The 15,637-nt window shown below is 24.8% G+C and overlaps 1 long non-coding RNA gene across 1 annotated transcript; it reads right to left on the bottom strand.

Annotated features, from left to right (window-relative positions):
- Positions 1-10,563: 10,563 nt before the first annotated feature.
- LOC145846292 (uncharacterized) lies at positions 10,564-15,321 on the bottom strand. Its single transcript, XR_014370691.1, has 4 exons — positions 15,207-15,321; positions 12,812-12,884; positions 11,504-11,584; positions 10,564-11,103 (listed from the first exon to the last, which is right to left on the bottom strand). It is a non-coding gene; the product is annotated as an uncharacterized LOC145846292 (long non-coding RNA).
- Between the last annotated feature and the right edge of the window lie 316 nt (positions 15,322-15,637).

Here is a 15,637-nt window from a genome sequence, read left to right as displayed (position 1 = left end):
TCCTTAGTGATAAGTTATTTGGCAATTATTTGCAATGTAAAATATAAACTTTTAAAACACAAGGATATAAAGTTATTTTTTTTCGGAGGTAGTCTGGCTTTTTTATAGTTGAGATTGGACAGTTCTGATATAAATACATTTAATGTAGCTGCTTAAAATAACCATAAACAAAACTGTTCAACTGTTTTGCAAAAACAAAAGACAACAAATACACAGTTTTTCATATGGTGTTTTAAACCAGTTTCATTACCTGTAGATTATGTAATCAGAACTGTTTAATCTCATCTTTAAAAAAGCCAGGCTACCTCCAAAAAAATCATTTTTAATTTTTTGTGCTTTAAGTATTTATATTTTACCCTGTGAATAAATGACCAACAACTTGTCACTAAGGGATACGTTTAAGTTAAAAATATGGTAATTTAGTTCCAATAGCAATTTACATACTAACATTGTTTTTGAACAATTTGAATATTAAGCAACACTAAATTGTTCAAAAACAATGTTAGTATTGCTTAATATTCAAATAGTTCTCACAAAGGCTATTAAAACTCTTTTAGTTAAACAGCAATTCAGATGTTTGACATACTTACAACAGGGTTGCCACACACTCAGGGAACTCAGGGAATCTCAGGGAATTTTCAAACTGTAGAAAATCTCAGGGAAACTCAGGGAATTTTGGCATTTTTTTTTTAACTCAGGGAAACTCAGGGAAGTTTTGATTTTTTCTCTAAATTTCAGGGAAGTTTTTGAAAATCTCAGGGAAATTTTTTTCTAGATCTAGAATGAGGTTTAGTTAATCCAGTTTCAATATTTTGTTCAAAAGTAGTAATTTTTATTATTTAATAGTTATTTAGAATTTATTTAGCCTTGCGGCTAGTTCTTCAATATTCTTAGTATTAACATTGTAGTTTTTTTTAAGTTTTAAATTTATATTTACTTAAGTAAAATTAAACAGTTTAGAGAAATGAAAGTTGTTGTTTACTATTCATTAAAAAGTTCTAATAAACTTTTTATTTTTATTTACTTACATCTCGATATCCCAAGCAAGTATAGATTTAACAAGAGTCCTTGAGGCTGTTTTTGTGCTTCACAATGGCCAGGCAAGTGTTGAACGGGGCTTTAGCTTAAATAAGGAAGTAATATCAACTAATATGGGAGAGATGACAATAAGGTCCCGAAGAATGATCAAAGATCATCTGTATGCAAACAGTCTAGAACCAAGCACAGTTGAAATAAGTTCTGAATTGTTAAAATTTGTAAAATTTTCTAGGGCCCAATATTTGGCATATCTTGAGCAACAGCGCTTTGCTAAAAATGTTCCAAATAAAGGTGATTCTTTGAGCAAGTTAGGAGAACAAAAAAGTAAACTTACAAAGCAACTCAAATGTTTGAATGAAGACTATGACAAATATACTGCAGATGCCAACAAACAGTCTGATTTAGAAGCAATGAAAGAATTATTAGCAAGAGGAATAGCTGCTAAGGTCAACGCAAATAAACTTGAAAATAAAATTAAAACTATTGATTTAGAAATTGCATACTTAAACTAACAGTATTAAGATTTTTTTTAATAGGTAATGTGAAATTTTTTTAAAATCAAAATTTTGTTTTCAGTTATTTAAAATAGATTGTGTATGAACATCTAAAAGACATAAAAAAAATTCAATTTTAGATTATTTTGTATCAGTTGTTAGGTATTAAGTTGTACTTTGATATGAGATATTTCTTTAGCTATTTCTTTAAACTTTCTTTTTGCAGGTTTTTTTACAATAATGTTAAGCTTTTAAGTTTTATTTACTGCATTCAGAGCAGTTTCTAGGAAAGACATACAAGTCATAATGAAGTTATTATGTATGCATTTAAGTGAGTTCTTCATGTGAAATTATTATTATAGTAAAATTAGATTTTGTCAATTAAAATGTCAAACAAATTAAACTTTATTCTTTTATGCAGAAAGTTAACTAACAAGTTTACACAAAGATGTGCAAAAATTTAGTTTTTAATTTTTAATTGGTTTAAACCTTTTAAGATTTAGTTTTTGAAAACAGTTTTTTTCATAAATTTAATGCAGAAGCACACACATACAACCTTCCTTTTATTATTAAAGAAGAAAAGTGAGAATGAGGTATTAATAATTTGTGTTAGAAGAGAAAATTTTTTTTTTAAGATTTGAAAAATACTCAGGGTAACTCAGGGAAATTTAAGGTTACTCAGGGAAATTTTTGGTCACTCAGGGAAGATTTTTTGGCTCAAAGAGTGGCAACCCTGTTACAAAATAAAATCCTGTTACAGTGGTTTGTGCTAGAGTTCCAGAGAAAAAAACTACTCTAGATAAAAAAGGGATTTATTGTTGATTTAATACATTACTAGTTTAAATGCAAAGTTATTATTTTATACAATATTTATTATTATAAAAATAGTTGCCACTCTATGAATAAAGAAATAATCTGATTCACTAAAATCTGTCCTGATTAACTTTTAATTGTCTTGATCTATTCCAAGTTTTTGAAATCTCTTTAGAAAAAAAAGTAAGTTATTGAACAAAATAAATACAAAGTAACTAAGTATTGCATTTAGTTTAACTAAAACTCATTCAAAACCTAGAAAAAAATAGCTTGGATTTTATAGAAACCTTAAAGCTAGTCTTACGATTTTATAACAAAACAAAACTATCTTGAGTCAGCCTGAAAAATACAAACTTTTCTAAGTTTAATGTATTTAAAGAGTTTAAAATATTGTGAGTAATCCTGAGTTTCCTGAATATCTTAAATTTGTTATAACCCTGTAAATAAACTTTTTTGACATGAATCTTGATGGTTATTTTGTTCCACTAGCAATTTACAGACTAATTTTGTTCTGATAAAATTTGTTTGGTCTAATAGTTAAAGGGTTTTTACAAGGGCTATTTTTAACTTTTTAAGTTGAACAGCAATCCTGGATTTAGACCCAGTGGTTGACATACATACAATATAAAACTAAATTGTATCCTGTTATAAAGGTGTCTGCTAAATTCCAGAAAATAATCACTTCAGAAACAAATGTATTTTTATTGCTTAATACTGAAAATAATTTTTAACATCAAACTTTTTATGAATAAATTAAAATGACATGCTTTACTAAGTTGTGGCAAACTGTTTCACATTTGTTGTAAATAATTTCAATCTATTTTAAGACTTAAATTTTCAAATACTAATATAAACAAAAAATGGTCATAATTATGAATTTAACCAAACTTTAATTTTTAGGGAGTTATTTTAAAACCTCAAAACTTTTTAAATTAGTATAAGGGAGTGGAAAGTTGTAGTAAAATTTTATATTTTTCATTTAGTCTAAAACAGGGTTGCCACTAGTTTTTTCATAAATTTTTCCAGGTTTTTAAAAGTAAACATTTTTGGGTCTATTTTTAGTTTCAAGTAAATTTCTATGAAAGAAACTGTGTTAAATAGTACAAAAACATTTAAAAGATGCCTAAAGTTACTTTAAATGTGTTTTGTAATAAAAAAATTTTATGATGATGACAAAAAAATCTTATTTATATGATAGAATGTTTTGTGTCAAATTAAAATTTAAATACTGAAAATGTTAAAACTATTAAAAATTCCATGATTTTCCAGTTTTTTTTTGATCAAAATTCCAGGTTTTTCCAGGTTTTTTTCAAAATTTCTCAAGTTCCAGGTTATTTTTGCCTAAATTGTCGAATTCCAGGTTTATCAAGGTTTTCCCAGGCTTCCAGGTAAAGTGGCAATCTTGCTAAAATAACTCATATATTTTTTTATTAAATTAAAGAAATAATGAGAGCAAAATTATAAATATAATAATGTTAAATTAACTTTTTTTACTTATATTTTGCAAAATTATGTGTCTGTCAACTTATTGTAAACACACAAGTAGAAAATTCTAAATAAAAAAGTAATTTTAAACCTTTTAGTTAACATGTTATGTTTTATGTTGCACTTGCATAAATACAACTCTTTAAAATATACTTTGTTTAGCACTATTTCTTTACCACTACTATTATGATGTGAGCTGTGTAATTGAACTAAAATGGCTTGATTTTGTTTTGGTTTCATTTTATCAAAGCAGTGAATAGAAAGAAAATCAACATACAAATATTTATTTTCAAGTTTATCTTTATTGGCCGTTTAATTTGAAGCATAATCCGATTTTAGTTTTAGACATATGTTTAGAGATATTTTATTTTAAAAATGCAAGCTAAAAAATGCCAGCCTTACTTAAAAAGTCAAATAGTAAAAAGTTTTCAATAATCTTTTAACATACAAGAAATTCAATCTTTGTGTTTAGTTTTTAATAACTTTTGTAATTTTTAATGGTATTGTATATTGATAATGTAGTCTTTATTTTACTTTATTTTATTGTAAGTGTAATACAGACTGTACTTATCAAAAATTTGTATGTAACAAAACTATTTTTATTTAATTGTTTTAATTAAATTATATTACTTTTTATTATACTTCAATATTTTTAAAAAGTTGAGTTAGTTATCAACATTAATTAAGAAGAAATATTTGGATATTCATTCAATTCTATTATAATATTTTTTGAAGAAGAAAAATAAGACAATTATTTAACATTTTTGTGTCAAATAGAATAAAAAACATTGATTATAGATTGTAGATAAATTCTAAACAATCTTTTTAATTATTTAAAAACTTTTAAGAATTTTATATAAAGTTAAGTTTTTATTTTTGACTTTTCGTATCTAAACTTATATATTTAATACTTTGAATTGTTCGTACAAATTAAGTTTCCTTTTCTAGACTAAATATTAAAACGATCATTTAGAGTCACTTACGTACTTATTTATACCATTATATCTTTTAATGTGTAACTAAATTTTTTATTAGATATTAAAATAAGTTTCTGAATATTTTACACCTAAACTCACTATGAGACTCTAAACCAATATAACGGCATAAAAATATAAATTAAAATGTTTAATTTTCTAAGGCGTGTGGTTCAATGTGTTGAGAAAAATTACAATCGAGATTTTTCTTGTATTTATTTTTCCTTGTATTGTTACGAACGTTACTGTAGAACTTTTTATGTAATCATTTATCAGCAGTTTTTCAGCTTAACGTTATCAAACCTTTACTTTTTGACTTTTTTTAATAAAACTTTGTAGTTTTTTTTGAAATATTTGTATATTCAAATTTTAATTTTGTTACAAGTTTTCTATAAAATTAAAAAATTGCAAATTAATTTTTTACTTACTACTACGTTTCGGTGGCTTTTTAAAGTGTAATAAAATAGTAAATTGCACATAACAATGTTGCTTATGTATAATCTTATTAAAAAACAAACTTATTTGTGCACGAAAATATAATAAAAAATACTATGTTACATGTTTGTTATATCAAACATTTTAAACAATATAAAAAGTTTTATTTATTTTATTATAAAATTCTATTATTATCTTTAATTCAAATGACACAATAGTGTTGATAAACTATTGATGTTCGGCTCATATTACCTAACAACTTTTATGCAAGTATTTAAAACGGTTATAAATTTTTCATTCCTATAGTTTTTTACTACTGATATATTTATGTTTATTTTTCGCCTGTTTTGTTCAAGGAACATTTTGTTAAAAATTTAGTTGGAATGATTTAAAGAATAAGTTCATTTTTTTTTAATTAAGGAGATTTTTATTGAAAAAAAAGTATTTAATTTAAATAATATATATTTTTTTAATATAAGTTATAACTTTATTTTCAAAGTCCAGCCGAATTTTAGCTAAAATCCAATTAAAATCGTATCAAGATGTATTTTTATAATTTTGTATCCTGCATTACATTAGTTTTTAAACTAAGATCTAGCCTTATCCTTATCCAAGCAAAAACAAAACCTGTAAACAGCTTACTATGTATATATACTATCTTTATAAAAAACAAGTATTCATACTACTATAATTAATATCTTTATTACTTAGTCATAGTTTAAGCAAATTAAAAACAAACTAGTAAGAATGTTTTAAAAACTAGCCTATTATGTAGCACTAGTAAGAATGTTTTAAAAACTAGCCTATTATGTAGCACAAAAGTAGTAAATATTTTAATATAGTTAGCTTAAAAAAAACTTAAGTTTATTTTAGTAAAATTGTTCAAGTTTTAATCATACGTCTTTGTTTAAACATAAATAAAACAATTTTGTTCTTTAATATTTCTACAAGCAGTTCGTTTCTTCAAAAATTGAAAAAAAAACAAAAAGTTTGGTTTCAACTTTAGTTTATTACAAAAAAAGATCAAGTTCTAGAAAGGTCTCAACTAATAGTTCATTAATTTGTTTTTAAGCTATCCTAAAAATACCATCGGTAGCAGTTTTAGTTAAAAATGAAAATTTTACATTGACTTTTTACTAAAACTGAAAAAAATCCGATATTTAACTACTATCAAAAATTTTTTAAACTTTTATTTTAGATAGCAAATAATTTAATTCCAAAAAGAATATTTTTTTATATAAATTATTTTAACACCAAGGTGGTTTAGCAAAATCAATTATATTTTAAAAACGTTATTAAAACAACTTTACTTGATAAAAAATTCAAACTAAATTAACACATATTTTATAAAAACAAAACTTGTGATAAAGTTAATTTCATTGTTTAAAAATTTTCTCGATCTTGTGTAATTGCATAAGATTCTCTGGAATTTCATAAAACTCATTTTCATCAACATGATAACAAATAATGTCGGAGCAATTATTTAGATAGATTAATACTTTCACCTACAGATATTGCTGTATCAAGATAAATGAATTCTTTTGGTGCTTTTAAAGCAACAAACTTTTTGCAGACGTCATCATAAACTTCAAGGTTGTTCGCTCCAAAACCAACAGCAAATAATTTGTCTTTCACAGCAACTAACTCGTGACGAATTTTACTTTTAACCATGTCAGGCATTGATGTCCATTCATCACCGAACACGTCATATGCCTCTACCGCGCTTAATTCAATGTCAGCATTGTTGAACCCACCAGAAACTACTATACGTCCTTTGAAAACAACACAAGCGGCAAAATGTCTTGCATCATGCATGCTGGCAATTTCTTTACAACTTTTGTTCTTACAACCATCTTGTCTAATTTGTAGACAAGAACTAGTGACTTGGTTGTAAGGATATCGTTCGTGGTAGTAACCACCAAAGATGAACGTTTTATCCATGAAAGTACAAGAACAATAGAACTCACGATTACCGAACATATCAGGTAGTGTTTTACAGCTATTTGCTGTAGGTGAATCAATTTGCCCACAGTACCTATTTGTATGTCTATAACTCGTTTTGTTTTGAAATAGGTTTTCCTTATCTAACAAAACTTCTTTAATCATTTTATAACAATCTTTATTTTCCGTTAGTGATGAAGTTTTATCTAAAACATGTTTGAATGCGTGCTCTGATAACAATTCAAAACGAACTTTTTGTAACAGCTGGTTCGCATATTTGCAACGTTCTTCAATGTTGTGGTTTAACCACGAAACTGTTGCATTGAACACTTCAACTTCTGTGTCAATTTTCAGTCCGGAACTTCCAAGTATTTTTAATACAAGACTGAAGTTTAAATGTGAAAAGTAATTGTTTCGAGCAACCGTTGGAAAAAAACGTTCTATATAAATCAAAGATGACTCATAAATAGTACCTAGTTTGTAAATTTTAGCTATACTGCAATAAGTGAAAACATTTTCTTTAGTCATTTTGTTCATTATAAAAGTGGACATCTTTAGGCTTTTATCTTTATTTAACATTACCTTGTTGATTTCTAAAGCTGCTACCAATTCATTTTTTTCAAACTGTATTTCACCTAATGAAAAAATATTGTAAAGTTTGTACAAATCTGTATGCAAAATAATATCCTTTTTGAATATTTATGGAAATCATTAGTTCTCTAGTAATATTTTATTGATATCTAAATATGTTGAATTTTTAACTATTCTTTTCATTATTATGAAGCTTAAAAAATGTTTTTATTAAGAAATTACTTATTAGGAGAATAAAAGGCTTTAATAATGGTATAAAACATTTTTTTAATAAATAAATAAACCTTTTGTAAAAAAGTATCTTTTAAGACACAATAGTTAAAAGACTGAACAATTTTTTTTGTTTCAGTACGTTTAAAATTGTTTGAATATCTATTTACTTTATAACTATCTAAGTTAACTATAACTATTTCATATACTACTTTATAGCTATTTGGGTTATTTTGAAAATAAATTTTTATATTGTTGCTTATATAGTTTTTTTAAAAGAGTAATAACTGTTTCTTTGAATTTTTTAATAAAGTAAACCATTTTAAAATTATTAAACGTAGATTTTACAATGTAAATATACTCTTTTTATTGAAATTAAAACATAAAATTAAGTTGGTCAAATGCTTTAAATTAGTAATTACGACATAAAAAATTGACATTAAAAAATAAAAATTGATTAAAAAATGTAAAATTTATGAAATATGATTTTTTCATCCTACCTTGGTTAGAAACTTCATTAGAAGATTTCGATATATTTTCTTCAAAATATTTTAGTGCATTTTTCTTAAATATATCAACCAAATTATACATGGCTGGCAACTTAACTATTAAAAAAAATAACTGAAAAACTAAATTTATAGTTTGTTTTCAAAAAACTCTGATCAATTATTTATAAGCAATTAAAAAAAAGCAGATATAAAATTTTATTTAACTTATTAATTTTTCCTCAGTTTTATGCTAAACTTAATCCTATAAAAGGCACAATATATGTTAAATTAAATTAATAGTAAGCTTTTGTATCTTGATAATTTTTTGATCAGGATTTTAGGTATGTAAACAATAATTTTGTTCATCTATAAACATTCCTTTTTAAGAATTACATCAATCTTGTGACAAATAGGTGTCTTAAAATCATATATCTTAAAAAATCGTTGTACTATAAAAACTAAATATATAACTGTCCAGTTAGTTAAAAAAAATTCTATCAATGGTGTTGTCGATTTATAATATATTAATATCATTATTTAAAAATGCTTATAAATGTGTATTTACTTTGGAAACATCTTGAACTTTTGGCACTACTACGACAACTAATCTATGTTTAATATTTTAGCCAAAATTTTAATGAACTAAAATTGCAATTCTTCTGGCTACTTAGAATTATCTAAAGATGATATTATTTAATTTGTATCATTTCAACAAAGCAACATGACTAGATTTAATAAGAAAAAAGCATTGTTACATTTTTGTTTAAAACTAAAAATAAAACAACAATAAAACAAACTCTTTTGAATATAGACTATATAATTTACTATAATTAAATTGAAGATTGAATAAAAAATATTTGTGGCCCTACTGACTGTAATTTAGATTTTTTTAAAACTTCACAAGTTGTCATTCTTTGAACGCGAGAAAACAGAACCTAGCCTTACAGCAAACTAGCCTGAGTCAGCCAGTTTTAATGATTACTTAAAATATTGATGTGCTAAAACTTGAATGAAACACTAAAAGTAACAAAAGAATAACAGTAGTACTTAAAGATATAGTTTTTAAATTAGTGTTTGATTTTCAAAAAAGGTCACCTAGCCTGAGCTATGCTTTATGACAACAAAGCAACCCTGTAACAAGCAAAAATTGCTTTTTACCACTTTAAAAAATTGAATTTATTTTTACATAACAAACAAAAGTTTAGACTTAATTGGTCTTTTAGTGAGTTTTAGTTTCTTGTTTATATAAAATTTTCAGCCATTAATTTTTTTTTCTATATCTAATAGTTAAAGGAGCTTTTGTAAAATTTGAAATATTTAGAGTAAAAAACCTAAGAAAAGGTTGCAAAAAAATTTTAGATGTTTTCCAAAAAAAAAACCTTTATATACACATCTATATTAATTGTATTACAAAACAGTTCATACCACTTTCAAGATGAAATAGCTTCACTGAATTTTAGTAGTTAACTAAAAATTTGTGTTTGAATAAATTACTTAGAATTTACAAGTACAATTTTAAATTTTTATTATTAATTTAAGTTTTTAATCCGTGCTGCATAAGTTTTTTTGGTAAAACTAGTCCGACGAAAAGAGAAGTTTTACAAAATCTGATTGAAATATGACAAGGTAAAAACATTTATAATTCTCAACTATAGATTTGAAGCAGTAAATAAATGATGACTTCAATAACTTTATTTCAACTATGCAAAACTTGGCACAATGAACATTTTAACAATTTTAGAAAATAGATATTTATACAAGTTGATTTTTAATTAAGTAAAAGTGTATTCGAATTATTCCACTGAAAACTGATCTTAACTTATAAATGGTCAATGATAATAAAGTTATAAAAATGCAAAGAAAAACATAAGTAGTTTTTTTATTAGTTAAATACACTACATACACAAAAAAATTCAAAAAATAAACATAGCTACAAAAACTATAGTTAGTTATATTTATTTGCTTTGAAATTTTGAATATTATAAAACTTGTTGAGATTTAATACTATGACAATATTATTATTAAAATGTATACTAACAATTTCATTTTAAAATTTTTTAAAGTAAATTTTAATTTTCATAATAAAAACAGAGTTTAAAGCACGGTGAAAAGTGATTGATACATCTCTAGATTGATCATAGGTTTTTATCATTAATTGCTTTTAAAATTTAAACAAAAATTCATAAAAACTATTTTAAAGCATTATACAAGTAAAAACTTTGTATTGTAATTTAAAGAGACAGTGTTTATAAAATACTAAAAACTCACAGTAAATAAAAAAGTATTAATTCAAACAAAAAAAATATTTCATTTGTGAAATTGTTCAATATATTTTCGCAAAGGTAATTATTTTTTACTTAAACATACTAGAGCTAACAAAATCTATCATATTAATCATAAAATAAACAAATAAATTCATTGAAATTTTCCTATTTTAAAAACTGTCGCCACTGGAGGTAGTATCATCTGATTCTTAATCGTTATTGGCTGAAATTTCATCCAATTATCCACCAACTTCATTGGTCGAAACTCCATCAATCTCATTCAACACAAACCAGTCAATGTGATTGGTTGAAATACAGATGTTGATAGGAATTGACACTTGGTGGCAGTATTGTCTTGTTGCTTGGCTACCTGTGAAGAGTTAATGTAAAATGGGCGTTTGAATACAATAATTTATGTACAGTATAACTGTAAGAAATGAACGATAAAACTTGGTGACTTTAACGAAACAGTTAAATATTTAGATTACGTTGACCACTAATTATGATATGTGAACTATAAATCAAAATCTAACGAAACTCAAACTCAAAAGCTTTGAACTGAAACATTTTTGGCAATTTTTAAAACATAATCATTAAACGTGATTGAATCCAGAAAAAGTGCGGCCTGTTAAGGGGTAAATGAGGACCAGCTTAGGTGGTTTTATCAAAATAAAAACAATTTCTGAATACAGTAGTACTACATGAATTTACAACCAGCATCTATAGTTATATATATTGCAACATTAAGTTTAAATATTTATAAAACCTACTCTTTGATCTCATGGGATTTCCAGAATGTAAGAGATGATCTGATGCAAATTGACATCTTCCGGCTTCTTAGAAATAATTCCCTGTTTAGTAAAAATATAAACTTATTATAAAAACAAGTTAACAATACTCTACCACGTAATTCTTATTAAAACTTTTATTCAAATATGAGCTTGTACTTTTTAGCTTAAAAAATAAAAATTTTTGTACATCATTGCTAGCATGTATGTTAAAAGTATTAATTATGTTCACACAGCAGATAAGCATAAATACACATACTTACACACGTATTGCATATACATTGGGGAGCTATAAAAAGGTGTTATTTTTTTAGTTTTTAGCTGTATTTTTTTATATTCATGAATTATCATAAGAGCACCTTGGGCAAAGTGATTCGAATAAACTCTTAGAGAGACTTGGCTTGGTTTTTTCTGAAAACACCCCGATGTAAACTGTATGGGACTATAAAAATTCGAATTTAAAGTTGAAGTTGCTTAAGATGTGGCAATTATCACAAAGAAACATTTTAGGGAATTTAATTTGATTTGAAGAAAGTTTCACAGATGCACTTATGTTTTTTTTTAAAAAACTTAAAGCTAACAAAAAATAAGAAATTACAGTAAGTTAAAATAAAAGCTTCTGTGAAACTTTCTTTAAGTATTTTTAAATTCTGCACAATGAATTTTTGTTATAACTACCACATGTGAAACTAATTTAGACTTGAAACTTCAAAACTATATTTTTAAGTTCTATACTTTTATGCTAAGGTTGTTTTCAAAAAATAAGCCAAGCTATAAGTCTATTCAAATCAATTCAAACTTTGCCACAGATGGTCTTACGATATTCAATGTATACAAAAATGTAGAGCTGAAAACTCAACAAACCTGATTACTTTTTAACAAGCATATGGAATATATGTATTTTAAATACGTGTGGCTTTCATTTGTTTTAAATCTGCCACACACAAAATTTATTTAAGATTGTGGGTAAAGTGTATTGCCACAACTGACCTTGTTTTCAAAGCTGCTATAAAGACAACTACTTTGCAAATTTAATAATTTTAGCTGTTTGACTTAATTTGTAAATTATAATTTAAGACAATCGAAGTGTAAGAGGTAAAGAAATTATAGCTCCTAGATTTAAAAAAATCATTTAGCCAAAATTCTAAAATACTTTTTTTTGATTGTAATTACATTGAAAACTTACAAAAACAAGCAAACAAATTACTTGTTAGTCTAGCCAACTTTAAATCAAATGTATAAAATTTACAACAAGTTACACTTAAACATGTTTAAAACAAATAAACTAGCTTCATAAAGAAATAAGAAACAGCATTTCTGGGTGTTTTCTGATGTATTCCTCCTTTTGTAGTCTCTGCCATATCTATAAAGTTTTAATGTTAAAGTTTACTTTAACTGTACTTAAAAGTACTTTAAATTACTCAAATGTAAATAAAACATCATTGAAAATAATTTTTGTTCTTAAGAATAAAATTGTTTGTTAAATGTAAAAGAAAACTGCAAAATTTATGGTAATGCTTTTGCTTAAGCATAAACACCTAAAAAGTTAAACTTTTAGTGTGGTAAACAGAAAAAGTTAAATATTTATTCTACCAAAAATTACTTAAAAATCTTTTATCACTTTTAACTTAAATAAGTCTGCAATAAAAATGAATATTAATTTACTAATGGTTGTTATAAATTGTACAATGCAAATAGTTAACAATCAAAGTGCAACAAAAGCTTTAAAAAGTTAGACTGTGGGTTTTTTATCATCAACCCTCTGTTTAACTATCTATATTCAGGCCAATGTTACTTCATTGCACAATTGACTACTAAGTTTTCTAACAAACAGCTATGTTTGAGAATTTCAGGTATTGTTTCACCAATCAAACTTATTTCGAATACTTTTTAACCAGTCAAAAATTTCTATAACTTCTTAAGGCTATTTGAGGTCTAACTGTTTTATTTAAAAATTTAATTACCAATTACTGGTAAATTATATACTATTTTTAACTAATTTAACTTATTACTATTTTTGTTCTTCTTACTATCACTGTTAATCCTTACCGTTAGTTGGTAACTATTTTTCTTTATATTATTAAAGTTGTTTCTTTATTTCCTTTATGTTTTTTAGTATCACTGTTACCCCTTACCCTTATATGGTGGTTACTTTATAAATAATATTTTTTATTCTTGTGGAAAATTGTCACTTATGCAAAATTGACCCTTGGTGAAAAATTGTGCAATTGTAAATTTCGTGCAAAAGTGACCCATCATCAGGCACATATGTTTTTTGCTAAAAATTCCCTTAGTGCAAAAGTGACTTTTTGTGTATATTTGACCTTTATTCAAAATTTTCATTGTGCATATTTGACTCATACCACACCTTATGAAAACATATAGAGATTATTTTTTATTAGCAATTTTTAGAAAACTAAAACAGCTAAAATACATATTTTCCTTGTTTTTTGTGCTAATGAAATCAACTTTCAAAATAAAAATTGTATGATCATAAAATGCCATACTGTTGTATTAAGAAAACATAATAATGTAAGCATTTTATGACTGATATTTCCAAAAATCTAGAAAACTATTTAAGGTCATACCAGCCATAAGGGGGTAAACATTGCTTATTACAGGTGAATCTTATAATGAAGACTTTTATCTTAGCTATCAAACATTTTAGATAAAAAAAAAACACTTTTTAGGTATAAGCAATCAAAGTTTGTGAGCTCAATACGTTGCTTATAAAACAAGTTATCAAAAAAAAGTTAAAAAAATATTCTTCTTTATTTTTACTTATCTTCTTCACATTTTTACAGATAGTTCATTACTAACATTTGAATCTTATTAAAGCAAAAACTGTTTAAATTTGAAAAAATTAAAACATTTTTTAACATAATTTAAACTGTTTTTGATTTTTCTATTTAAGACAATTATTTTTAAATTCTATATAACTGGCTTGTGACAATGTTAATTTTAAAACTTAACAGGTTCTAAATAAAAGCCAATCAATGTTAGTTTTTGTAAAAAACTATTGGACCTTTCGCTTACATTACAATTTTTCCAATATTAAAACTACTCTTACAAATAATTTCTATTAATTTAAAAAATTAGATTGTATAAGTTAAAAGTACTTACAAAATCACACCCTCGAAATCTAAATAACAATTATTATTTGCAATTTTGGTTATCCCTTTCAAGTGTAACATATTGAAATCTCAAACTTTGATTAGTTGCACTTAAGTTAATTGTAAAACAGCTTAAAAGGAAATTAAATTTTACTTAAAAAACCAACAAAAAATCAAGCTTTATAAAAATACTTTACCCTTCTATAACTTAAAAATGGACTAATTTCAACAGTAGCATCTTGCAATGACAACTTATGTTATCTCAGTAAATAGGCTTAACAATATTTATTCAAAATTAGTTAATTAGTAAAATACAAGTAATGTAAAAAAAATTCTTGGTAGTTTAAAAAAAAATTGCAAATTAAGGTCTAAAATTTTAACCAAAATAATAAATAAAAATGCTAAAATATAAAACTTATTAAAAGCTCTCGTAATTACGTTTAACAGTGCAATTACAATTTATCTTAACAATTAGTACAGTTATTTAAGAAACCAGTTTAAAGCATTGTAAAAAATGTAAACAAATTAAGAGAAAATTAATTAAATTTTCACTTAAACTAAAAAAAATTTACTCGGAATGTAGTCAGTTTAACTTGTTGATCATCAGATTAAGCTCCCAAATTGTATTTATTTGGCTGCTAATCAAGGGGCCTCCTTGCCTCCAAATTTAAGTGTTTTATAAGTGCTGCAATTTAGTTTACTATTATGACGTGATAATACTACTAGAGCTAACATTCAAACTTTTCCAGAACTGGTTTAGTTTTCAAAAATGTCTTTATGTAAATTAAGTTAGTTTAAAATTATTTCAAAATAATGTTATTTAAAATTTGACTTAAAGATGTTTATCTAAACTTATAAAGTTTCTTTGATACTTGACTTAACTCTTAAGTTTTTTATAAAATGAATGTATAACAGATCTTTTATACTTGATTTTTATTTCAACTGTATCATAAAAGTTTCTAATTAAAACACTTTTTGTTTAAGATGAGATGCATGACAATTA

Source organism: Thalia democratica, unplaced genomic scaffold (assembly GCF_965202585.1).
Source record: "Thalia democratica unplaced genomic scaffold, ktThaDemo2.hap1.1 HAP1_SCAFFOLD_401, whole genome shotgun sequence".
Classification (NCBI taxonomy): Eukaryota; Metazoa; Chordata; class Thaliacea; order Salpida; family Salpidae; genus Thalia; species Thalia democratica.
This window is presented reverse-complemented; position numbering and strand designations above follow the sequence as displayed.